Source organism: Rhinatrema bivittatum, chromosome 5 (assembly GCF_901001135.1).
Source record: "Rhinatrema bivittatum chromosome 5, aRhiBiv1.1, whole genome shotgun sequence".
Classification (NCBI taxonomy): Eukaryota; Metazoa; Chordata; class Amphibia; order Gymnophiona; family Rhinatrematidae; genus Rhinatrema; species Rhinatrema bivittatum.
Genome location: NC_042619.1, coordinates 321,641,995 through 321,669,007, shown reverse-complemented (window position 1 = coordinate 321,669,007; position 27,013 = coordinate 321,641,995). Strand labels below are relative to the sequence as shown.

At 43.7% G+C, this 27,013-nt stretch overlaps 1 protein-coding gene and 1 long non-coding RNA gene across 2 annotated transcripts in view; one reads left to right on the top strand and one right to left on the bottom strand.

Annotated features, from left to right (window-relative positions):
* The window catches only part of ANOS1 (anosmin 1), a 464,829-nt gene that overhangs the window by 401,059 nt on the left and 36,757 nt on the right, over nt 1–27,013 (bottom strand). The window lies entirely within an intron of this gene.
* Nucleotides 4–27,013, top strand: LOC115092935. Its single transcript, XR_003857116.1, has 3 exons — nt 4–127; nt 25,635–25,667; nt 26,361–27,013. It is a non-coding gene; the product is annotated as an uncharacterized LOC115092935 (long non-coding RNA).

Below are 27,013 nucleotides of genomic sequence, written 5' to 3'. Positions count from 1 at the left end.
TCCTTAAGTCCCAACCCAACAAGAGATTCAGGGATAGGCTGGATCACTGCAAGCTGGGATAAGCGACCAGGGCCAGAGGGTTGGGGAAGGCCCAGGGAGAGAGACCGAGGCCTCGAGAATATGAACTGTAAGTTATAACTGTTTTGTTGAATTGCTCAAACCAGCTAATCTGTTTTGTTTACTGTTGCTTAACAATAAAGAAACGTATAAAGATTGTTACCAGAGTCCAGCATCACAGACTTAATCATCAAAGGACATTTTGCCAATCTGTTCCTATGGAAATAAACTTTATTGAAAAAGGTTTTTCTGCAATAGCTATGTTTAATAAATGGGTTTCCAGAGACAGAATAAGAAAAAAAAATCTCTTGCTGACTAAAGCCACAGGTGATTTTCTCTAGCCACCAAACAGAAATATGTTTGCCCTTCTGTAAAGGGAATGCTGGATCTCTCTCTCTCTCAACACAAGTTCCAGAGCCATTCATCTTTTACTTCTTCCCCTCCCTCCGTTCAAACATGCACTCCAAGTTTCAGTATGATAGGTATTATTAAAAGCTCATGGATGTCTGCCTATAAAATATAGAAGTCATATGAATGCCATGCATGATTTAATTTTGTTGTTTTCTGTTTGCTTCAGATTGTCATCGCCAATTGAACCCCATCAGAAGTGAATTAGTTATTTGGCTCATCAAGTTACTTGAACATAAGATATGCTGTGCAGAGTCAGACTAGGGTCCACCGAGCCCAGCATCCTGTCTCTGCCAGCAGCCAACTCGAGTCAAAGTAAATCTAATTCTTGTTGCTTACCCCAAGTGTTAAGCAATGGCTTTTCCAAATCTACCTGGCTAATAACTGTTTATGGACTTTTACTGAAGGAATGTTTCCAAACCACTTTTAAACCCACTAATGCTAGTTGCTTTTACCACATCCTCTGGCAACAAGTTCCATAGCTTGAATGTACACAGAGTGAAAAAAAAGACCTTCTACTATTTGTTTTAAAATCTGCTGGTTGTTAGTTTAATAGAGTGTCCCCTTATTTTAGTAATATTTGAAAGGGTATGTAACCAACCATCCCTTATTTAACTATTTCACTCCACTCAAGATGTTATAAACCTTTATCATATCCTCTCTCATTCATCTCTTTTCCAAGCTGAAGAGACTTACCCCTGTTTTGCCTTTCAGGAGCTATTCCAATCTCTTCAGAATATTTTTATTGCCCTGCTCCCTTACCTTTCCAGTTCTGCTATCTCTTTTTTTTTTTTTTAGATAGGGTGACCAAGATGCGATTGTACCACAATGCTATTCTCCAAATAATTACTAACATTCTATTTGCTTTTGTGACCGACGCTGCAAATTGAGCTGAAGATTTCAAAAGTATTGTCCACAAGAACTTAGAGGTCCTTTTCCTGGCTGATGATTTCTAATACAGAACCCAGTGTTTTATACCTGAGGTTGAGATTATTCTTCCCTATGTGCATCACTTTGCCCTTGTCCATATTAAAATACATCTGCCATTTAGATGCCCAGCCTCTTAGTCTCACAAGGTCCTCCTGCAATTCCTCACAATCCACTGCTGTTTTAATAACTTTGAATAAATTTGTGTCATCTACAGATTTGATCACTTCATTCATTGCTACATTTTCCAGACCATTAATGAATATTTTAAACAGCACAGGTCCCAATACAGATCCCTGGAGCACTCTACTACTAACCTTTTTCAATTTGAAAAACTGACTAGTCCTTTTCTTTGTTTCATTTCTTTTAATTGGTGACGTTTTAACTTCCTGAAGAGTCTCTCTTGAGGTACTTTGTCAAAGCCTTTTAAAATACACTGTATCAACTGGCTTACATGTTTATTTACATATTTACATATTCAAAACATTCTATTAGCTTGGTAAGCAAAGACTTCCCTTTCTTAAAATCATTTTGACTCAACTCCATTCAGCAATGTCTTTTTATGTAGTCAGTAATTTTGTTTTTAATAATGGCTTCTATTATTTTGCCCAGTACTGACATCAAGCTCATCGATTTATAGTTTCCTGTACATAAGAACACAAGAAGTTGCCATACTGGGTCAGACCAAGGGTCCATGAAGCCCAGCATCCTGTTTCCAAAAGTGGCCAAACCAGGATACAAGCATCTGATAAGTATCCAAACATTAAATAGATCCCATGCTACTAATGCCAGTAATAGTAGTGGCTGGCTATTCCCTATGTCAACTTGATTAATAGCAGTTTATTGACTTCTCCTCCAGGAATTTATTCAAACCTTTTTTTTTTTTTTTTTTAAACCCAGCTACACTACCCTAACCACATCCTCAGACAATGAATCCCAGAGCTTAATTGCGCATCGAGTGAAAAATGTGCTACTTAACTTCATGGAGTGTGCTGTAGTCTGTTATCTGAAAGAGTAAATAACTGATTCAAATTTACTCATTCTAGTCCTCATATGATTTTATAGACCTCTATCATATCCCCCTCAGCTGTCTCCTCTCCCAGCTGAAGAGCCCCAACCTCTTTAGCCTTTACTCATAGGGCAGCCATTCTATCCCCTTTATTATTTTGGTCGCTCTTCTCTGCACTTTCTCCAGTGCAGCTATATCCTTTTAGAGACGCAGTGACCAGAACTGCACATAGTATTCAGGTGTGGTCTCACCATGGAGCAATACAGAGGCATTATGACATCCTCCCTTTTATTTTCCATTCCCTGCCTAAAAATTCCTAACATTCTGTTTGCTTTTTTGATTGCCACAGCACACTGAGCTGACAATTTCAATGTATTCTCCACTATGACGCCTAGATCTCTTTCCTGGGTGGTAACTCCTAAGATAGAACCTAACATTGTGTAACTACAGCATGGGTTATTTTTCCCTATATGTATCATCTTGCACTTGCCCACACTAAATTTCATCTTCCAGTCTCGCAAGGTCCTCCTGCAATTTATCAAAATCCACATGTAATTTAACTCTGAATAATTTTGTGTCATTTGCAAACTTGATCATCTCACTAGTCATATACCTTTCCAGATCGTTTATAAATATATTGAAAAGCACTGGTCTAAGTACAGATCCCTGAGGCACTCCACTGTTTACCCTTTTCCACTGAGAAAAGTGACCATTTAATCCTATTCCATTTCCTGTCTTCTTACCAGTTTGCAATCTAATGAAAGGTCATCGCCTCCCATCCCATGATTTTTTTATTTTCTTAGAAGCCTCTCATGAGGGACTTTGTCAAATGCCTTCTGAAAATCCAAATACACTACATCTACTGGTTCTCCTTTACCCCTGTTTTGCCTTTCTTCATAAAGGATGTTTATTGCCCTTCTCTGTATCCTTTCTAGTTCTGCTATCACATGTTTATTAATCCCTTCAAAAAAATATAGCAGATTTGTGAGGAAAGGCTTGTCTTGGGTAAATCCATGCTGTGTTCCATTATTTTTTTATTTATTTATTTGTTTTTATATACCGACATTAAACATGAGTATCACATCGGTTTACATGTTAACTTTGTGATAATGTGACGGCGGCCATATTATCTTTACATTGTAACGTTATGAATAACACAACTATGTATTGATTTAACAGTTGAAACATTATAAACATTGATTAACAAATGTTAATACATTTCTTAGCATTGTCTTTAACATAGCTGAATGTAAGTGTTGAAGTATGTTGTTTGAGATGTTATGAGGTCTCTTGGTGGGTTGTGGGAGGGAGCAGGGATGGATCTAAGTAGTGTAGGTTAATTGTTGTTGGGATAGGCTTTTCGGAAGAGCCAGGTTTTTAGGGCTGTCTTGAAGTTCTGTGGAGAGGGTTCAGTTCGAAGTTTTGTTGGTAGTTTGTTCCACAGAGTGGGGCCTGCTATTGAAATTGCACGTTCTCGGGTTGAAGTGAGGTGAGCCTGTTTGATGGAAGGAATTGAGAGACGTCCAGTGCTTTTAGAACATAGGTTTCTTTGAGAGGTGTATGGATGATGGGTGTCCTTAAGCCAGTCGGTCTTTTCGTTGTAGATGGATTTGTGCATGAGGGTGCGGGTTTTATACTGGATTCTGTGTATGACGGGGAGCCAATGGAGTTTTTTCAGTATGGGGGGTTATGTGTGTGGAGCGCTTGCTGTTAGTGAGGGATCTGGCTGTCGCATTTTGTAATAGCTGGAGTGGCTTGAGGGTGGAAGCTGGGAGTCCTAGGAGGATGGAGTTATAATAGTCGAGTTTAGACAGGATGAGGGCCTGGAGTATTGACCGATAGTCTTGGGTGAGTAGTAGGGGGGTTGATTGTTTTTTAGGACTTGTAGTTTGAAATAGCCCTCTTTTATTATTGTATTTATGAAGGTTTTTAGATTGAGCTCGGTGTCTAGTGTGGTGCCTAGGTCTCTTACTGTTGTGACAATTTGGCTTTGGATTTGATTGGAGGAATGGCTTTGGATATTCCATGTGGGGGGATGGTTGGAGATGTGTAGGATTTCAGTTTTTGTGTGGTTAAGGATGAGTGATATTTGTGCTAGGAGTTTTTTTTTATTTGAGTCAAGATGGAGTTTCATTGTAGGAGGGTGTCCTGGAGGTCTTCATTCGTGGGGAGGAGGATCTGGACGGCATCGGCATATACAAAGTATTGTAGGCCCAGGTCTGTGAGGAGTTTGCAGAGTGTTGAAAAGGGTGGAGGACAGGGATGATCCTTGGGGGACGCCGTGTGGGAGGGGGTACTGTTTTGATCCTTTGTTGTTGAAGGTAACTTTGTATGATCTGTTTACTAGGTAAGAACATAAGAACATAAGAAAATGCTATACTGGGTCAGACCAAGGGTCCATCAAGCCCAGCATCCTGTTTCCAACAGTGGCCAATCCAGGCCATAAGAACCTGGCAAGTACCCAAAAACTAAGTCTATTCCATGTAATCATTACTAATGGCAGTGGCAATTCTCTAAGTGAACTTAATAGCAGGTAATGGACTTCTCCTCCAAGAACTTATCCAATCCTTTTTTAAACACAGCTATACTAACTGCACTAACCACATTCTCTGGCAACAAATTCCAGAGTTTAATTGTGCGTTGAGTAAAAAAGAACTTTCTCAGATTAGTTTTAAATGTGCCCCATGCTAACTTCATGGAGTGCCCCCTAGTCTTTCTACTATCCAAAAGGTAGGAGCTGAACCATTTGATTGTGGTGCCGTCTAGTCCGATCTCGTACAGTCTGGTTAGGAGGGTGTTGTGGTTGATGGTGTCAAATGCAGCGGATATGTCCAGTAGTATGAGAAAGTAGAATTTGCTGGCATCTAGACCTCTGAGAGCTGAGTCGGTAAGGGTAAGTAGGAGGGTCTCTGTGCTGAGGTTTTTTCTGAATCCGTGTTGCGATGGGTATAGTGTTTTTTGGGATTCCAAGTGTTCGGAGAGTTGCTGGTTAACAATTTTTTCCAGGATTTTTGCAATGAAGGAGAGGTTTGAAATGGGTCTGAAGTTAGTTGGGTTGTTGGTATCAAGGTGGTTTTTTTTAGTATAGGTTTGATGATGGCACATTTAAGGGCTTCAGGGAAGTTTCCCTGTTCTAGGGATATGTTGATGACATCTGCTATTAGTTTCGCTATGATTTCTGGGATTAGTTTGAGAGTGGTGATAGGTATGGGGTCGAGGGGGTGTGAGGCTGGGTTTATTTTTTGTATGATGTTTTTTATTTCTGTGGAGGCTGTGGGTTCGAAGGTGGACCATGTGGGGACGATTGAGAGCTGGGAGGTCATTATTTCCTTGGTGATTTGAGCGGCAGGTGCTATTAGTTTGGAGACTTTATCCAGGAAGAACTGTGCCAGTATGTCGCAGGTTATAGAGGTGTTCTCGTTGGAAGGGTGGTGTTGGATGGGTTGAGTTAGCTTGGAAACGAGATTGAAGAGGGCTCTTGGGTTGTATTGGTGATTGTGGATTTTCTTTGCATAGTATTCTCGTTTGGCCTGGTCTATGTGGGATTTATAGATGTGAAGAATTGTTCTGTATTTGTCCAGGAGGGTTGGGGTAGGATCTTTTCTCCATTTTTTCTCAGTTTGTCGGAGTGTTCGCTGGATGTTTTTCAGCTCGTGTTTGTACCATGGCGCTTTGAGGGAGTTTCCAGTTTTAATTTCTTTGGTGATGATGGGACACTTTGATTTTGCAATTTCAGCATTGATGGTGAGCCATGAGTTGGTGGCTGTGTCTGCGGTGTTGAGGTTTAGATCTTTTAGTGCTGATGGTAGTGCTTCTGCGATGTCTTGGCTAGGGCATGGTTTGGGGAATTTGATGTATTTCTTGTTGTAGCTGGTTTCTGTGTGGTTGGTATTGAGTTGGAGCATGGTGTGGATCAGTTTGTGGTCAGACCATGGGACGTCGGTTGTGGTGAGGGGTTATTGGTGCGTGATATTTTATTGTTGATAAATATGAGGTCAAGTGTGTGGCCGGATTTCTGCATTGGTGTGTTTACTATTTGCTTGAATCCTATTGCTGACATTGTTTCAAGCAAGACTTTGCATGTGGGGGACTGTGGGGTGGAGTCAATGTGGAGGTTGAAGTCTCCTAGTATGATTGCTGGTGTGTTCATGTTAATGTGTGATGAGATGATTTCAATGAGTGAGGATATATGGAGGTCCAGGCATTTGGGTGGGGCATATACCATCATGATTTGCAGATTTTTTGTTTTGAAGAGGCCAATTTCCAATGGTGGGGGTGGTTGATGGGGTGTTGAATGAATTTGAATTTCTTTGATGCTAGAAAGAGTAGTCCTCCTCTTTTTCTTTTAGGTCTTGGTAGTGAGAAGATATTATATGATGTGTGGGGTAGTTGGCTGATGAGTGGTGTGTCCATTTTCTTGAGCCAGGATTCTGTGATGCAGAGGATGTCAGGGCGGTTGTCCATTAGGAGATCATGTAGAATGGGGATTTTCTTATATATCACAAAACATATAGATAGATATGTTTTGTGATTTTGTTCTTTAGAATAGTTTCCACTATATTTCCAGGCACTGAATTCAGGCTTACCTGTCTATAATTTCCAAGATCACCCCTGGAGCCCTTTTAAATATCAGGGTTACATTGGCTACCCTCCAATCTTCAGGTACAATGGATGATTTTAATGATAGGTTACAAATTTTTACTAATAGATCCAAAATTTCATTTTTTAGTTTTCAGAATCCTGGAGTGTATACCATCCAGTCCAGGTGATTTGCTACTCTTTAGTTTGTCAACATGTCCTACTACATCTTCCAGGTTCACAGTGATTTGGTTCAGTTCATCCGAATCATCACCCTTGAAAACAGTCTCCAGAACCGGGATCTCCCCAACATTCTCATTGATAATCACGGAAACAAAGAATTAATTTAGTCTTTCCGTGATGGCTGTATCTTCCCTATCTGCCCCTTTAACCGCTCAATCATCTAACAGTCTGATGTACTCCCTCGCAGATTTCCTGCTTCAGATATATTTTAAAAAGATTCATGTGGATCAGCCTGCCATAGGAGATTGGAGCCTTGCATGGGGGAGGGTGGGGGGAGGGGGGCAGTTCAGTCCAGTAAATACAAGTGTTATTTCAGTTATATGGGTTGTCACAGGAAATCATTCTTTTAATGGTTTATTCCTGATCTATGTCTGTGATCCTATTGTTTGAAATGTACTTGCTTTCACTCAATAAAAAACATTTTGACATTAAAAAAAAAGTTTCTATTATGAGGTTTTGCCTCTACAGCCAACTTCATTTCAAATTCTCTTAGCCTGTCTTATCAATGTTTTTACATTTAACTTGACTATGCTTATGCTTCTTCCTATTTTTGTTCAGATGTCCAATTTGTGCAGAAAGATTTTTTTTGGCCCCTTTCACCTTGCTTTTTAACCATGCCGGTCATTGTTTGGCCTTCTTTGCTCCTTTCTTAGGGGCGGATTTTCAGAGCCCTGCTCGCGTAAATCCGCCCAAAACCGGGCGGATTTACGCGAGCAGGGCCCTGCGCGCCGGGAAGCCTATTTTACATAGGCCTCCCGGCGCGCGCAGAGCCCCGGGACTCGCGTAAGTCCCGGGGTTCTCGGAGGGGGGCGTGTCGGGGGGCGGGCCCGGTCGTCGCGGCGTTCCGGGGGCGTGTCGGCAGCGTTTTGGGGGCGGGTACGGGGGCGTGGCCGCGCCCTCCGTACCCGCCCCCAGGTCGCGGCCCGGCGCACAGCAGGCCCGCTGGCGCGCGGGGATTTACGTCTCCCTCCGGGAGGCGTAAATCCCCCGACAAAGGTAAGGGGGGGGGTGTAGACAGGGCCGGGGGGGTGGGTTAGGTAGGGGAAGGGAGGGTAAGGTGAGGGGAGGGCAAAGGAAAGTTCCCTCCGAGGCCGCTCCGATTTCGGAGCGGCCTTGGAGGGAACGGGGGGAGGCAGCGCGGCTCGGCGCGCACAGGCTATACAAAATTGATAGCCTTGCGCGCGCCGATCCAGGATTTTAGTGGATACGCGCGGCTCCGCGCGTATCTACTAAAATCCAGCGTACTTTTGCTTGAGTCTGATGCGCAAGCAAAAGTAGGCTGATCGCGCTTCTTTTAAAATCTACCCCTTAGTGCGTGGAATACATCTGGACTGCACTTCTAAGATGGTATTTTAAAACAATGTCCCCGTCTGTTGTACATTCTTAACAGTTGCAGCTGCACCTTTCAGTTTTTTTCTATTTTACTCATCAGTTTCCCTTTTGAAAGTTTAGTTTTAGAGCTGAAGATTTTCATATTGTCCACCTTCCAGTCATTAGTTCAAATTTGATCACTATTGCCAAATGGCCCCACCACCGTTACCTCTCTTACCAAATCCTGCATTCCAGTAAGAATTAGATCTAAAATAGCTCCCTCTCATTGTTTCCTGAACCAATTGCTCCATGAATCAGTCATTTATTCCATCCATGAACTTTACCTCTCTAGCATGTTCTGATGTTACATTTACCCAGTTAATACTAGGGTAATTGAAATCTCCCAGTATTACTGCACTGCCAAATTGGTTAGCTTCCCTGATTTCATTGTCTCATTATTTTGGACAGGTAGATGTTAGTATACGTCTATTGCTATACTCTTATCCACACATATAGGATTTCTAATCATAAAGATTCTACTGTGCATTTAGCCTCTTATTTGATCTTTATCCTGTTGGACTCTATACCCTTCGGGACATAAAGTGCTCCCCCCCCCCCCCCCAAGTTGCTCTTCACTTATTGCGATATAATTTGTACCCTGGTATAGCACTGGCCCAATGGTTATCTTCCTTCCACCAGGTCTCTGAGATGCCAATTGTGTCTATTTCTGCTGAACACTTTAACTATCTTACTTCTTAGTCTTCTGGCATCGCCATACAGACATTTCAAAATGTGTTTTTTTTGTTTGTATTAACAATCTGCTTTTCAGTTGATAGGGATAATTTAGAATGCTTTAGCTCAGTTGATTCTTACATATAAGAACATGGAACCTCTCTGTTGGGATGCCCTAACTATCCTGTTTCATTAGAATCCTTCAAAGATATCTCCCTCTGAACCACGCGCTGCTGAGCAACTGCCAGCTCTCTCCCTTGTTCTAGTTTAAAAGCTGAGCTATCTCCTTTTTAAAAGTTAATTCTAGCAGCCTGGTTCTACTCTGGTTAAGGTGGAGCCCATCCTTTAACATTGGCCATTCTCCAGTCTTCAGGTACTATGGCTGTTTTAAATGTAAGGTTACAGATTACTAATATCAGGCTTGCATTTTTATGTTTGATTTCTTTCAGAACTTTGGGTGAATACCATCTAGTCCTGGTGATCTATTATTCTTTAGTTTGTCAGTTTGATCTATTACATCTTGCAGTTTGACAGTGCTTTATTCTAAATGCTCAGAATCATCACCAAAGAATGTTTCTTGTGTACATCCCTAACATCCCCCACAGTAAAGACTGAGGCAAAAAACTTAGGGGCAGATTTTATAAAACTACGCGCGCGTACTTTTGTTCGTGCACCAGGCGCAAACAAAAGTACGCCGGATTTCAATAGATACTCGCGTAGCCATGCCTATCTGTTAAAATCTGGGGTCGGCGCACGCAAGGCTGCCCAAAATTGGCATCCTGCGCACGCTGAGCCGCGCAGCCTGCCTCCGTTCCCTCCGAGGCCGCTCCTCAGAGGGAACTTTCCTTCCACCCCCCCCCCCCCCCGGCCCTATCTAAACCCCCCTACCTTAAATCCAAAAGTTACGCCTGCCCGAGGCAGGTGTAACTTGCGCATGGCGTGCTGGCTGCCGGCGCGCTATGTTCTGGTCCAGGGGCTGGTCCGGAGGCCGTGGCCATGCCCCCGGGCCGGAACCACACATGCAGCCCCACCCCCAGAATGCCCCCAATAACACGCCGGCCATGACACACCCCCCCCCCCCCCAGGAAAGTCCCGGGTCTTTGCGCGCGCCGACAGCCTATGCAAAATAGGCTCAGCGCACGCAGGGGGGGTTTGGGGTAGGTTTTCGGGGGTTACGCTTGTAACCTACTGCATAACCCTTTGAAAATCTACCCCTTAGTTTTCTCCTATTTTCTACTCTTGCAGATGTTTGTTGGATTCTCTTGCCTATATCATTTATTACATGCCGATGCCCTCAGTGCAGAAATGATAGGTAATTCCCTCAAACATTTACAATATGATGAAATCCAATTTAGATGAAATGTTCTATGTTAATCCAATTATTTAACAAAAATTTATAATTTTGCACAATTTGTTTTATAGAATTTTTTTTTATTCCCCTTCGTGATCCTCTGTGATTCTGTATTAATTCTATGAAAGTCTCTAAATACTAAGAATAGAATAAGACTATCTTATGTTGTTGTACAAAGTTGTCCTTAATTTTCTCCCTGCCTCCCAGATAAATCAGGTGTTTTGGAGACAGTTTTTGAGAGCAGGTTGAAGCTCCTTCCAGAACTTATCTAGAACAATTATATCAGGTACTTTATTACCAGTACTCTTAGGCTCCTGCAATTATGTGATCAAGAGAGAAACTTCAGAATTAGCTTGTTGCTGCATAATAGGGATGTGCAGAGGGACGCCATACGTTGCATTCGGGATACGTATTCGTCGGGGGGGCAAATACGTTGCATACGTCCGTATGGCGCCCCGATACGGTTTTACGTCTAATCCTATTCGGTACCTGGTTAAAATTAAATTTACTACAACCCCCACCCTCCTGAACCCCCCAAGACTTACCAAAACTCCCTGGTGGTCCAGCGGAGGGTCCGGGACCCATCCCCTGCACTCTCACACCCTCGAACCAGTTTCAAAATGGCGCCGATAGCCTTTGACCTACCATGTCACAGGGGCTACCGGTGCTATTGGTCAGCCCCTGTTAAATGGCCATCGGCGCCATCTTGTGCTCCTACCATGTGACAGGGGCTGACCAATGGCACCGGTAGCCCCTGTGACATAGTAAGAGCAAAGCTATCGGCGCCATTTTGATTCCTGGCACCCGACGGCACGAGTGCAGGAGATCGCTCCCGGACCCCCGCCAGACCCCCAGGGACTTTTGGCCAGCTTGGGGGGGGCCTCCTGACCCCCACAAGACTTGCCAAAAGTCCAGCGGGGGTCCGGAACGACCTCCTGCTCTTGGGCCGTATTGCCAGTATTCAAAATGGCGCTGGCGCTACCTTTGCCCTCACTATGTCACAGGGGCTGACGTCGGCCCCTGTGACATAGTGAGGGCAAAGGCTAGCGGCTGCCAGTACTCAACATGGCGCCGGCGCTAGCCTTCGCCTTCACTATGTCACAGAGGCCGACCGTCGGCCCCTGTGACATAGTGAGGGCGAAGGTAGCGCCGGCGCCATTTTGAATACTGGCAATACGGCCCGAGTGCAGGGGGTCACTCCCGGACCCCTGCTGGACTTTTGGCAAGGCTTGTGGGGGTCAGGAGGCCCGCCCAAGCTGGCCAAAAGGCCCTGGGGGTCCAGCGGGGGTCCGGGAGCGATCTACTGCACTCGTGCCGTCGGGTGCCAGGAATCAAAATGGCGCCGATAGCCTTGCCCTTACTATGTCACAGGGGCTACCGGCGCCATTTTGAAACGTACAGAGAGTGTGAGAGTGCAGGGGATGGATCCCGGACCCCCCCCCCCCCCGCTGGACCACCAGGGAGTTTTGGTAAGTCTTGGGGGGATCAGGAGGGTGGGGGGGTTGTTTAAATTGGCGGCCGAATAATTCGGCGAAAATTTGTTGTATTCATGGGGAATCGCGATACGTTTTGCTTCCCAACGAATACAACAAATATTGGCACATCCGTTGTGGATTGCCTATACGTAGGGACCAAATGCACACCCCTTCTGCATAATCAACAACTTGCCATAGAATCGACATTCCTGAAGCTTTCACACTTTTAATTCAGCCTTTTGAAGGAAGCTAGAGGGTGCCTGTCTGCCTTCAGCCTCAGCTCTCTTTCTGCTCCTGCTCCAGGATGTTCGAGTTCTGAGTAAAATGTTTTTGGCACAGTTAGCTATGACATACAGCCTTCATCAGCACTAAAGGGATAGCAGTCAAAACACAGAAAGTTAAATGAAAATAGGTATTGTAAAATGTATGGAAGTGTGATACAACTATTATTTAAAGAACATTCAGACAACTGCAAGCAAATTTTATTGAGATGGATGTCCTGTGTCAAATGCTATTCATCAACTGACAACTGCTTTCCCCACTTCCTTGGCATCCTATGATGTGCGTGTGATTGGGATAAACTTGAGACTTGAACATTGCTATGAACAGCTAAATTAGTAAAGCAGTAGAGAGGACTTCTAAAACTATTTCGATAACCACGCTCCTTAACAGAAAATTATTTTGCAAACTCTGCATTACTGAAGATAGAACTGGACCTTAATCATCCTCCTAAAATAAGTAACACTTTTTTTCACTGCTAAAGCCATGAGACACCAACAATAAAAAGTTATTTTACCATGAAGCATAAGCAACTAATGTAGGAATGCATGATAATCCATACATTGGCAGTTACTGCTTGCATTTCCTATGCAGATCTGTTTTCTATGGTTTTAAGAAGGGACATTTTCAAACAGCCCACATAGGAAAGTCAGCAAAAACGTGCTTAAGTTTTCAAAGCAGGCTTACATGCACAAGTCAGCTTTGAACATGATCCCATCAAAACTACCCTGCACAAGTAATGCCACCCATGTGGCATGCATATAAAGAATGCACGTTAAGTCCAAGTCCTTCCCCAACTCCACTCCCAGGAATGCTTCCACTCAGTCCAGGTAAACTTAAGCATAAACATGACATATGCTCGTAAGTTTACTCACATATCAGGAAAGCAATTTTAGGATAGGCCACTTCTGCATGTAAAGCAGTGTTCTACATGCAGATGCCTCTTTGAAATTTATCCCCATAAAATGTTACAAAGTGTTCAAAATACTCGATAGTAACATCAAATAAAATAGAATTTAAGCATACTTAGGACAGCTATTAAGGGCAGGGATAAGAAAAGGGCTAAAGGCATATAGACTGAAGAGGGCTGGGTGTTGTGCTGCTTTAAGTATGGGTGGGAACTTGTATGATCACCTGCCCAAAACAGTAGGAGATCAAAAACAGAAGACAATAGGAGAGCAATTTTCAAACAGCTTGCATAGTGGTAAAGTTAGTGAGTATATTGTACATACAGATTTCACCAAGTACTTTCAAAATGAACCTACAAGCATAAGTTTGCTCTGGAAATCCTTTAGAGGGCATAAGTTATGTGCATACTATAAAAATCAAACAGTATGGGGCCGATGCCATTTAACCTGTGGTAGGACGCGTGTTTTGGAGGTGTTTCCACAGCCCCTTATGCTATAAGGGGATTAGTGTGGCCAAAACACACGTCCAACCCCCCCCCCCCTCCCCACAACTAATAGCACTCATCACCTGCAAATGATGTTGATGAGGCTATTTGTTATTCTCCCCAGATCTAAAAAAATATACATGTATGTGTGCCCGACCCAAACATTTGTACGCTCAGAAATTAACTCCTGCACAGAGCAGTCAACTTCTGAGCAGAGCAAAAAATGTACAGAAAAGTAGAAAATATTGCTTTTCTGTACATCCTCTGACTTAATATCTTGGCGAGATTAAGTCAGAGGAACCAAAAGGTTTAAAAAAATAATTAAAAAAAAAAAGAGTGCCGGTGGTCAGATTAGGGAAATTAACGCTCAATTAATGGAGCATCCATTTTCGTAACCCATGGCTGTGCACAGGTTAGAAATATGGATGCTCGTAAAATTGAGCATCCGTTTTCCTAACCCTCTGACAGCCACCTCTCCTGGGCGCCCGCTGCCAAGGAGGTGCTACGGGCGCACATTTGTCCCTAGTGTCTCCTTGTCAGCGTGACCCCCTCATTTAAATATTGAATCGTGCAGCCAGGAGAGATGGCTGGGCGCACATTAGGAAAGTGGATGTTGAACACTGAGCACCCATTTTCTGCACTCATTTATTGCATCAGCCCCTATGTGTGTAAGTTCCAACTCCAAAGTCCCCCACACATCCACCCGGAATACCTCTCCTCAGTGTGTATAAAATTACAATCAAAACTGGATTTCATGCACACTTTTACATGCACTGAGCAGGGGTAAGTTTTAGATCAGCCTTTTATATGCATAAAACTGGGGTTTATGCAAGCAAAAAAAAACTTGAAATTAACTTCCTGAAAATCAGATATGGGGTGACATCCAATGGCTGGGAAATATCCAGGCTAAGCTAAAGCAGGGTAGACAGGAACAGCCCTGCAGACTTGTGGGTCAACTGGTCTCGATTTGCCATCATCTTCTATGTTATTATATTAGTACTAACGTGTCAGATAAAACCATTTCAAGATATTTGTCTGAGAAGGTGAAATATCTATAAGGAGCAAGGATTTAAATACTCAAATATTTGTTGTTGAAGCAGCATCTCCTAATACACATGCTTTATTTAAATTTATATTCCACCTTTCAGGTACTTCAAAGCAGATTACATTCAGGTACTAAAGGTATTCAGGTACTGAACAATGTGAAACAGTTTTCAGAGAATGACCATGCTATAACCCAGCATTTGAAATAAAGAGTAGAAAGAGCTTGATTTGTCCCAGTCACTAAGTACAACGGTTGATCTGTCATTAAGATCATTTCAATGAAACAGTTAGTTATGTACTATAGATTTCAAGAATTCCTGAACAGTGTAGAGCTAAAAAATGTGACCCAATTCAATCAATCATTCGTGTTCATTTCCTCTATAGAGAATCCACAGGGGAAAAAATGAACTCAGCAATTCTGATTGGATGATTTCATCTGTTTGTAGAACAAAAATCTCTGCCACTGGAGACCTTTTGCCTGCGAGGTTGCCACCAGCAAGCCTCAGTATTCTATTACCTATTCTGACTCCGGTCCTGTTTGCAAGTGGGAGGAGTTTGAACTATAAAAGATACACAGCTGCGGTGCGATGCTGCCGCTGGTGTGACGCCTAAGCCGTGCGCGCCAAAGGGGCACGCGGCTTTGCCTGGCTTAGTCCGGAGAAGAACGGAGTAGAATGGCTATAAATAATTTATAGGTAAAATCTGAAAAGAGTGATACAGTGCAATCCTTCTTTAAATCCAGTGGCCTTAGAGATTTTGCAGATAGAAGAGGTATATTGTTGTCATCTTGTGAATTGCCTTCCTCCATGGCATATAACTTCCTTTCTTTAAAAAAGTTTACTATGAGATTAGTTCTATAATGCCACATACGAAAAGGAAGGCTTGAGTTAAAGAACTGTCTTCTACGCCTACCAGTAATATGAACCAGCCACGGATTGAGGACTGCTTCATAAGAACTTCATCTATCATACCGGGAGGAGCCGCAGGAGGCATCAACCTGGAGCAGGAGCTGAGCCCCGGGTCATTTGAGACATCTTTGAGCCCCGGTGCCCCAGCGAAACCTGAGCCACCATCTGGTAGAAATGAAATAATTTCACTTGAACAATCATTAAAATCCACATCCCCTGGTTCCCAGAGAGGAGCAGATAAAATACCTGCATCCTCGGAGAACCCTGTAGAAGGGGATTCCAAGGAACTAAGAGCTGGGATTTTCTCCAACCAAGAGGAAATGGCCTCTATAGGAAAAAGAGAAGAGGATATACAGGTTACAATTTTAAGGGAGGTATCATCCTTAACTCTGAAAAAATTCACTCGAAGAGATAGGAAACATAATTATTATGATGCAAAAGTCTATTAATAATTTGTCAGTTAAAGTACAGGATGTATTAAATCAAACATGGTTACTCAGCAAAAAGTGAAGAAATTGGAGAGTATAGTAATGGAAAAAATTCAGTCTAACCTGATCAAATCAGAAAAGATATGTATGGATAAACTTGAGTCATTGGAAAATCAAATTAGGAATTTGAATCTTAGAGTTTTAAATTTTCCAAAAATTCATTTGATCTCCCCTAATGATTTGTTTAGAAGCTATTTAATAAATGTGTTGAAATATTCGGAATCAGCAATCCTGGCTATTTCAAGGATTTACTACTTGCCTCAGATGCAAGGGGGAGAAGGAAATCAGCGATTTGCGGAACAAGCTGAAGCAAATTTAAATCTAACCAAGATATTGGAGAATTCTTTTGAAGTTAATGTACAAAGGAGGGGTACTTTAATTGTACAATTCTCGTTTTTAAAGGAAAGAGACTCCGTATTAAGGTTATATTTCCAAAACCAAAAGCCAAATTTCTACAGTCAAAACCTTAGAATTTTTCTGGATATAGCCCGCTCCACCCAACTCAGACGGAGAAAGTTCATTTCAATGAGGTCCGAGGTGGTGGAGAGAGGGGCAAAGTTTATACTCAGATTTCCCTTTCGCTGCTTGATCTTGTATCAAAATTCTAGATATATTTTCAATTATCCCGAACAGTTAAGATTGTACCTGGATTCCCACTCTTAAAGTTTCTATAGATCTGGGTATAACAAGTTGTTAATAGGATGAAGTTTGACAACAAGTTTGCTTGATAGGAAGTTGTATACTTAAATCACTGCTTCAAATGTACGGTAATTGGTCTGCAATGTCTCTATTTTCCTAGCATTATGTATGATGTATAGAGAATGGATATCTTGAAATTACGTTATAGGTTGTCTTAAAATGCTTTACTAAAAGCCTTCTGTTTACTATATCTTGATAATTAATTGAAAAGCCTAAATTAAAAAATTAAAAAAAAAAATCTCCTTTTTGTAGACATGCATCAACCACAGCTGTTTCAACTCAGCTCTTGTTTTTCGTATCTGTCTTCCCTGTATACATAGATAGGGCTTGATGTGGTGCTGTTATCTTTATTTAATTCTAATGTTTTTTAATCGGATTGTACACAGCAGACAAGAATGGCTTCAGCAGCCTCTACCTGCTTCAGGTGTTCCGCTGAGGTTTTGGCCCTCTCCATTGGTTTATGTAATATTCACCTCACTCCATTATGTAAACTGCTTGCAGCTCTTGGTATTAATTACAAACTATATGCAGATGATATTACATTTTTCTTGCCAGCGATGTCGTCATGGGCATCCACTTTAGAGCTCATCTCAATTTGTTTTTCCATAGTTAAGAGCTGGATATTCCACAATAAACTAGCTCTCAATATTGATAAAACTGGATTGCTGTTACTGAGCAGGCGTCCATTGTCAGATTACCCTAAAACTTTTACTTTTGAAGTCTGCGAGTGACCTTTAAAATCTCGTGCAGAATTTAGGGGTTATTCTAGGCTCAGATTTATTGATGAGTGGCCACTTAAAATCTTTGGTGAAATTGGCCCTCTTGTTATGCAGGTTAAGACCTCTTTTGGAGCCCAAGTGCTTTTTGCACTGTGTTGCAATCTCTGATTTTCCCCTCCTTAGATTACTGTAACTCCTTATTTCTGTTGTGCTGGAGGTGGACCCTTGGCCTGGTGCAGTATTGGTATGGCCTTCTGGTTGGACCCAGAGAGCGCCTGCCACCAGGAGGCAGAGCTGGAGCTTCGCCAATAACAGTCCGGGGTTTCCACAGGTTGAGCCTAGATTTAGGTGGGCCTCAGAGGGTTTCCCAGAAAGGTAGCGGAGTGTGCCCACCATGAGCAAGGGTGTGCGGCTGATGCAGAGAGAATGAACCAGACCTGAACTAGAGACTCCGGAGACCTCAGGGAGGTAACAGTTCAAGAAGGCTCTCCGGGTAGAATAGGCAGCGCCTGTGGGTCTGGTCAGAGGAAAGCCACGGTCAAAGTCCAAGCAGGTCGGTCTGGTGGTCACAGAAGGCAAGAAGAAGATGTCCGAGTGAAGCGCAAGGGTATCTATCCAGAAGTGCTCATCCAAAGCAAGGGTCAAATCCAAGGTCAGTCCGAGCGTAGTCAAGGAAAGTGAGGGTCAGTTCCAGGTGGCAGTCAACGTGGTCAAGCAGGCAGAGGTTAGTTCCAGGCAGCGGTCAATGTGGTCAGGCAGGCATAGGTCATGTCCAAGCAGCGGTCAATATGGTCAGGCAGGCAGAAGTCAGGTTCAGGCAGTGGTCAGTCATAGGCAAGCAGGGGTCAGTACCAAGAATTAGTCCGAAGGGTACTACCAGGGAACTGGAGCAGGAACAAGACAGACGCTGAAGACACAGAGGATCACGGGGACACTGGGACAAGGAGACGCTAGAACGCAGGATCAGATACAAGGAACAGGCAAACTAGTACACCGAGGTGTCGACCCGATTGCCAAGGTGAGGCTCTGGGAAAGAGGCTTGCCTTTTATACTAGGTCTATGTGATGTCATCAGGATGCGTCCAAGTCAGGTTTCCTGTGCTTGGCCCTTTAAAGTGGAGACGTCGGCCGCGCACGCACCTAGGGGTGGGGCCGAGGTGATGGAAAATGTGGAGCCCCTATGGGAGCTCTCCTGAGATGCCTGTGGCATAGAAGAGGCCAAGGACGCCTGGGGAGAGCGTTGAGAAAGTCAGGAGCTGGCGGTTGCGGCAAGGCCAGAACTGGTGGAGGGCAGCGCAAGGTGAGCAGGCCCGACCACGGCACCAACACGGCTGGGACATGCAACAGTACCCCCCACCCCTTCTAGGCCTCCCCCTTACCAGTCTGGGTTTTTCTGGGTATTGACGATGGAACTCCTGGAGAAGATTCTTGTCGAGAATGTGGTAAGAGGGCTCCCAAGAATTCTCTTCAGGGGCAAAGCCCTCCCACGAAAGGAGGCACACCCAGTGGCCTCTATGGCGACGGACATCTAAGATGTCTTTAACTTGAAGGGTGTCTACGGGTTCTGCAGAGGGTTGAGTCGGTGAAGGAGGTCTTCGGGAAGGCCAAGACAAGATCAAGGGTTTGAGCAGCGACACGTGGAACGGGTTATGAATCCCCATGGAGGCTGGCAGTTTCAGCTGGTAAGTGACCGCTCCTTCCCATCGTAGGATAGGGAATGGACCCACGAATTTGGGAGCTAGACGCTGGGAAGGCAGCCGTAGCCAGATTCTTTGTCCGGGTAGGACATGGGCACAGCCTGACGATGGGCGTCTGCGGATCAACACTACCTGTCACATGGTAGGAGCAATGGATGGCCGGCATAGAGAGGGCAAAGGCTATCTGCTGCCAGTATTCAAAATAGCGCCGATAGCCTTTGCCCTCACTATGTCACAGGGGCCGACTGTGAGGGCACCGGCCATCCATTGCTCCTACCATGTGACAGGGGCTGACCAATGGCATCAGTAGCCCCTGTGACATAGTAGGTCAAAGGCTATCGGCGCCATTTTCAAACTGGCAGCCGAGGGTGTGAGTGCAGGAGATGACTCCCAGACCCCCCGCTGGACCACCAGGGAGTTTTGGTAAGTCTTGGGGGGGTCAGGAGGGTGGGGGGTTGTAGTTAATTTAATTTTAGCCGGGATGAATAAGAATTAACATATAAACGTATTGGGGTCCCCCCTTGCTGAATGCAACGTATCTGCCCCCCGATGAATACGAATCCCGAATGCAACGTATGGCGTCCCTCTGCACATCCCTAGTGGGAACCACCACGGTGCCCTGCAAGTTCCTCCTCTTTGCCGCTTTGGCCTGTAGATCCTTCTTTTCTTTGCGGGGTGGCGGCACCAGCAGCTGACTCAACTTAGTCATGGCCCTGAGGCCACTGTCCCATCCAGGCCGCCGCCCTCTGCAAGTGCACGACTTGCACATTGGGTTGCACCGGCCCTGCTCACTCATGCCAACAGAACACCATGTACAGGAAGAGCTTCCCATGCTCTAATGTTCAAGTACTCAATGCCTCCTCTTCACTAAAACCTCTTATTTGCCTTTTCTTTGTAACTTAACTAGATGGTAAGCTTCATGCAGAAATGACTGTTTCTTATGTGTGTGTACAGCTCTGTGTTTAGCTAATAGACCTATATAAATGGATACTAGTAGAGGTAGCAGAATCTGGGGTGGCTCAAGGCAATCTGCTGCCTGAAGTTTGAGATGGCACTCTTCCTCCTCCCACACAAGGCACAGCAAAGGTCAAATCATCGAGGGGGCCAAGGAGAGGATCCCCTTAGAGTCTGGCCCTTTTGGTGATTTAAAATGCTGCAGAAGAATGAAAGCAGGGGTCAGAATTCCCAGAGGAGTGTCAGTGGTAATATTTCTAGGAAGTTGGCAAGCCTGCCACACTCCCAGAAACCCTATGACCTGGTGGGGGTCTGTGTGTGTGCACTCTCTCCAGGTTGGTGCAAGGATATTAGGTGCCCTAGGAAAACTTACAGCCTTGCATGACCTCCTTCTCGGCGCTTACCACACAATTAAAAATTATGTTTAATCATAGCATATTACATTCAGGTACTGTAGGTATTTCCCTATCCCCAGAAGGCTTACAATCTAATAGGGTGCTTTATCAAGCCACAATAGTGATATAATGCATGATAAATGCTGTATATAATGTGATTTAGTCATATTGTGGTGATATCCAGAGATAGTCACGATATCACAATTAGCTGCTTTGCATGCATAAAATAGTAAAATGCATAGTTAATTCTATATAAATAAAATAACGTGGCAGAAATTTTTCAGCCATGTTAGTTTTAGATAAACCTTTTCAGAAAATGTTATTCTAGTGAGAGCACTGGGTCCCTAACGCAGGTCCCAATGCTCCTGCACTAGAATTAAAGGGCCATGCTGCCCCATACGAAACATCACTCCCACCAAAAGAATGTGAAAAGCCACCGAGGTTTTACTAGGCCCCTCCCCCTGCTGCCCACCCTGGGCAGCCCTGCAAACAAAGATTAAAAATAGATAAAGTCAAGAGCACTGAAAAATCCTACCACCTCACCATTAAATCAAATACTTCCCCAGTCTATACAACACCCCCTTTAATAAAAACCCCACCTCCAAGATCTGCCCCCAAGGCCCCCTTTTCTTTACATGGTAACCCTGTTAGGGTTCCCTCCCCAGCCCTCAAATATTTCCCTGGTAGTCTAGTGTCCCCACTTGGACGCCTCCTGAACTCCCTAGCTTTAAAAAGCTCATAGCTGATCAGAGGAGGGCTCGAAATGTCCTTAGCCCCAGGACTGGTTGGTGCCATTTTCCAAAATGGTACCAACCGGCCTTTGCCCTACCACAAAACAGAGGTAAAGGCTGGTTGGTGCCATTTTGGAAAATGGTGTCAACCAGTCCTGGGGCTAAGAAATTTGTGGGCTCTCCACCAATGAGCTTTTTTAAAGGTAGGGGGTCCGGGAGGGTATGGGGTGGTGGAACTAGACCACCAGGGAAATTTTTGAGGGTTGAGGCAATGGGAAACTTACCAGGGGTACAATTAACAGAAAGGAAGAATTCAGGGCATATCTTGATGGTGAGGAGTAAGGCACTATCATGTGGTTGACTACTTTTAAACATTTTTTTGCAGGGCTGCTTTGAATGGGCAAGGAATCTAGTAAGATCCTTGGTAGCTTTTGGGGGGGGAGTTCATGTTGGGCCGCATGGTTCTTTAAAGTGATGGTGGCCCTGTGCATTGAGGGCTGCCATAACTCTGTTCTGAAGGCCCCATTCGTGTTCTTTTCTCTCATGAATGTTTTTCATGAAATGACTTACCCAAGGTCACAAACAGCAGCAGCAGAATTTGAACACTGGCGTTCCTGATTTGGAGCCCACTGCTTTAACTACTAGGATACTCCTCCACACTCATTTATAATTAGATTTTACATGAAAAAGGATATCCATAGACTTCTGAGGTAAAAATATCACAATAACATGTATATTATTTTTATATGCACTGCTCTGCTGCCAACCAGGATATCTTGCAAAAAAGACGATTGGAACCCATATGGTATCAAAGCTGAATTTTGGTGTGGGCAAGTGAGCAGGTCACCCGGGTCGCCATGATCTGGGAGGCACCCTGGGAGCTGCCAGCATCACCCATCCCGCAGCGGATCCCATCTTGCTGCAGCTGAAGAAAGGCCAGTGAGGGGGCGCTAGGGGTGTGCATTCGTTTTGAACTTATATGTAAAACGCTACTTTTTTTTTTTTTAACTTAAAAAAGTGATGAGGCGAAAACGATCGGATTTCCAACGTATTCAACATAGCTATGTTGAATACGTTGGAAATCGCGATCGTTGATCCTAAATAAAAATTTAAACCCCTCACCCTCCTTAATCCCCCCCAAGACTTACCAAAACTCCCTGGTGGTCCAGCGGGGAGTCAGGAAGCCATTATTCTATTCCTTTGCGAGGAGCACGTGACGTCCGCGTCACGTCGGAGTGACGCGGCCGTCACATGGTCCACCGCGGTTTCGCTCCCGGACCCCTCGTTGGACACAAACGGAACTTTTGGCCAGCTTGGGGGGGCCTCCTGGCTTCCTGACCTCCCCAAGCTGGCCAAAAGTTCCGTTTGTGTCCAACGAGGGGTCCGGGAGCGGAACCGCGGTGGACCACGTGACGGCCGCGTCACTCCGACGTGACGCGGACGTCACGTGCTCCTCGCAAAGGAATAGAGGAATGGCTTCCTGACTCCCCGCTGGACCACCAGGGAATTTTGGTAAGTCTTGGGGGGGGATTAAGGAGGGTGAGGGGTTTAAATTTTTATTTAGGAAACCGGTGCACGTATGGACATAGACTCAACATGGAATTCTCCATATGTCCATATTGACCGAAATTGACCCCCCTTTTCGACTTATGGACTTATGAACATAAACTTTTTGTCTGCACATCCCTAGGGGGCACCATCAGTTGGGGGGGGGAGGGTGACTTTTTGCACAGGGTGCCATTTGCCCTAAAGCCTGCTCTATATGATATTAAGCCTATTGTAAAGTGCTTTCAATGTTGACTTGGCCCTCAGAGTACCATGAGTAAACAATTACAATATAGCAAACCTCCCATACCAAAACAGCCCTAAATGTCAGCACTCAAACAGTAACAACCCCACTTATGAAGAGGCAGCACTGCAAATATTATATCAGGCCCTAAAACATCATCAATACAGTTTATATTAGGCAAACAGAGCAAGCCAAGTTGCTTTACATCCCGCACAGAAGCTACATGCCAGCAGAATACCTTACCTTGGTCAAACATGCAGAACTAGACAGACCCTCACCAATACAGAATAAAGACAACATAAAGCATAAATAGAAATGTGCAGACAAAGTCAACTGGAAATTGCAAAAAGACAGACTCTGTATGTGGTGCAAAAATGAAAAATCAGAAACCATTAGAACATAAGAACATGCCATACTGGGTCAGACCAAGGGTCCATCAAGCCCAGAATCCTGTTTCCAACAGTGGCCAATCCAGGCCATAAGAACCTGGCAAGTACCCAAAAACTAAGTCTATTCCATGTTACCATTGCTAGTAATAGCGGTGGTTATTATCTAAGTCAACTTAATTAACAGCAGGTAATGGACTTCTCCTCCAAGAACTTTATAGCTGTGTTTAAAAAAGGATTGGATAAGTTCTTGGAGGAGAAGTCCATTACCTGCTATTAAGTTCACTTAGAGAATAGCCACTGACATTAGCAATGGTAACATGGCATATACTTAGTTTTTTGGTACTTGCCAGGTTTTTATGGCCTGGATTGGCCACTGTTGGAAACAGGATGCTGGGCTTGATGGACCTTTGGTCTGACCCAGTATGGCATTTTCTTATGTTCTTAACTTATCCAATCCTTTTTTAAATACAGCTATACTAACTGCACTAACCACATCCTCTGGCAACAAATTCCAGAGTTTAATTGTGCGATGCGTGAAAAAGAACTTTCTCCGATTAGTTTTAAATGTGCCACATGCTAACTTCATGGAGTGCCCCCTAGTCTTTCTATTATCCGAAAGAGTAAAAAAAACAATTCACATCTACCCGTTCTAGACCTCTCATGATTTTAAACACCTCTATCATATCCCCCCTCAGCCATCTCTTCTCCAAGCTGAAAAGTCCTAACCTCTTTAGTCTTTCCTCATAGGGGAGCTGTTCCATTCCCTTTATCATTGTTCCTCATAAAAAATAAAATAAAACAATATAAACACAATCATAATAGTAAAACTATACTAATAGAAAGAATAAATATTTCAATACAGCTGACAAACTGATCATCATTCAATAGCTGAACTCAAAAAAGTTCTCAAAAGCCAATAAAATATTTCAAATCAGACACATCAAATAAAATCTAGCAATTAAAACTAATAAAAATTCCCTGCCTTCCATACTTGAGATGGTCATGGATTGGGGAAGCGGGGGGGGCAGGGCACAAATTATATCCTCACTCATTACACACTTTCACACTCTCTCTTCTACACACAGGCTTTTTCTCCCTCACATATCCTTTCTCTCTCACATACACACAGGCTCTCATGCACATTCTATCTCTCACGCACACAAATCCATACAGACTTCCAGATCTGCTAAATCTCTATCTTGTAACAGCCCCTTATGAAATATGGGATATGAAAATACAAAAAGTACCTAGAGGCAGAAAAATCCTAAATCTGCCCCTGCACATATGTGAACAGGAACTCATTCACATCCTCTCTCACATACACACACATGCACACAGGTCTCACTTTCACAAAAATAGGATCTCTCTTACTCTCAAACACTCGCAAAGGTTCTTACAAACTCACACACACACATACACACTCAGGGCTTCACCTTCCGTTCTTTGGATGTGGTGGGATGGGGTCTGCTGCATCCAGGCCTTCAGGCTGCAGTGGGATGGGGGCGGCTGCGGCTTCGCCTCTCTTCAGGCCCTGACAGGATGGTGTCCTCAGCCCAGCCGCTCTTTGGGCTACAGGGGGATGGAGTCTGCCATGGCTGGGCCTCTCTTCGGGCTGCAGCAGAATGGTGTCTGCCACGGCCTCACCTGGCCTCCCTTCAGCCATGGGCACTTTAGTAATCATGTCTGCAGCTAGGCGAGGTAGCCACCACAGGAGTGTTTTAGGGAGGAGCATTTTTTTGCCACTGGCCTACACCCCCCCCAAATTTTGCCAACTGAGACAAACTTCTCACCTCGCCTAATGATAGAACTGCCCCTCAGTAATAGTAAATGAGCTGGAAGAAGTGAGGTTTTTTTCCTATGGTACTTGCACAGGCAGAGATTTATTCAAATGTTTCTACATAGCAATAACAACTAAACACAAGATATTTTAATTATGTTGTGAAGCAGTAACTAAAGAATGTGTATTGATTAAGAAATGTCATGGAAATTAATACAGAAAAGTGTATGGCAAACTGGACACAATTCAACACAGAAAAATGCTTCATTTCCTCTCTTCTAGGTAGACATGGACAAGAGACAAAGCTTTTATAAGGTAAGGAAACTGCCTAAATACTCTCTAGTTCTAATTCAACCAAATCAATCTAAAGAAAAAGGAATGAATATGCATTTTGGGTCAAGCAACTCACTTCTACTCTTACTAATCTGCTCTCAGCAATGATAAGCATTTACTACCATGGTTAATTCAACCATTTACAGTAGTGAACCTAATTACATTTGCTTTGAGATATATAACTTAAGCAACTGTTAAAACTGCAGTAAAGACTACAGGAACAAGTTAGACCAACTAGGAAATGTAATGTTATTAAAGGGTTATGTCAACAATAGATGCACATAGCTGTGAATTGACCAGGCACTACTGGTGCCCCTAGGCTAAAAATGCCAAAGAATAACCTCTCTCTTCAGTTTTCAACCCCAGCCAAGCAGATCCTTTGCCAGAAAAAATTAGAAAAATATGAACATAAGATGTGCCAGACCCTAGCATAATCCAAAAAATGTAAAGACACTTACATGAAGTCCTACTAAGAGAATGCTATCATCTCAGCAGGAGGGGGGGTGGGTGGGTGGGAAGAAGTAGTAGTGTGGTTTATAGCTCCCCCATGTGGAAGACTATATGGTAGAGTCCACATACAAACCCATGCCACCATTTTAGAGAGTGGACTCCTTAGGTATTCTTTGTTGGGGAAGCATGTCTTTTATGTTGACTCAGTTTTTCTTGTTTTCCTAGGGAAGAACTCTCGGGTCTCTACTACGAAGAACTGGGTATGGAAAAGTCGAAAGAGTGCCTTTGCCAGCCTTTAAGATGCCTTTTTGAAATCCTTTTGGTTTTGGAGAAGGAAGTTGTTAGACCCTTCCTTTTTCTACTTTTTTGTTATCTTTTTCAAGATTTAATTTAATTTGACACTTTGCCTGAGTACCCTTAGGCCCAGTGAGGTTCATTCCTGGGGAACAGAAGGAAATGAAGACCTGTGGTACCCATCTGGTGTTAATTACATCTACATCATCAAGATATTGAAGGCAGGAGCATGGAAGCACCCTCCAGGTACCAACAGGGAAGTAAGAAGTATGACTAAGTAACTAGACTACAGGTATGAGGAATGGGACTGAATTAGAACACCTAAAGTGGGAGATAGTATCCTATCCACCGAATTCTGTAAGGAAGCTCCACTACTTGGACAGGATAAGGAATAAAAGAATTAACTGACTTCAGTAACATCAAACATTAACTGGAAGCTTAAAGTCACCGATTTATTAAGAGAGCTAAAGCTGTAAAAGGACTGTAAAGAATGTGAACATGCAAGTGAACATTTTTATCAACTTTCCATCCTTAAATCAGTAGTTATGTTGGAAACCAAATCAGCTTCCAGAGTGATTATTGCT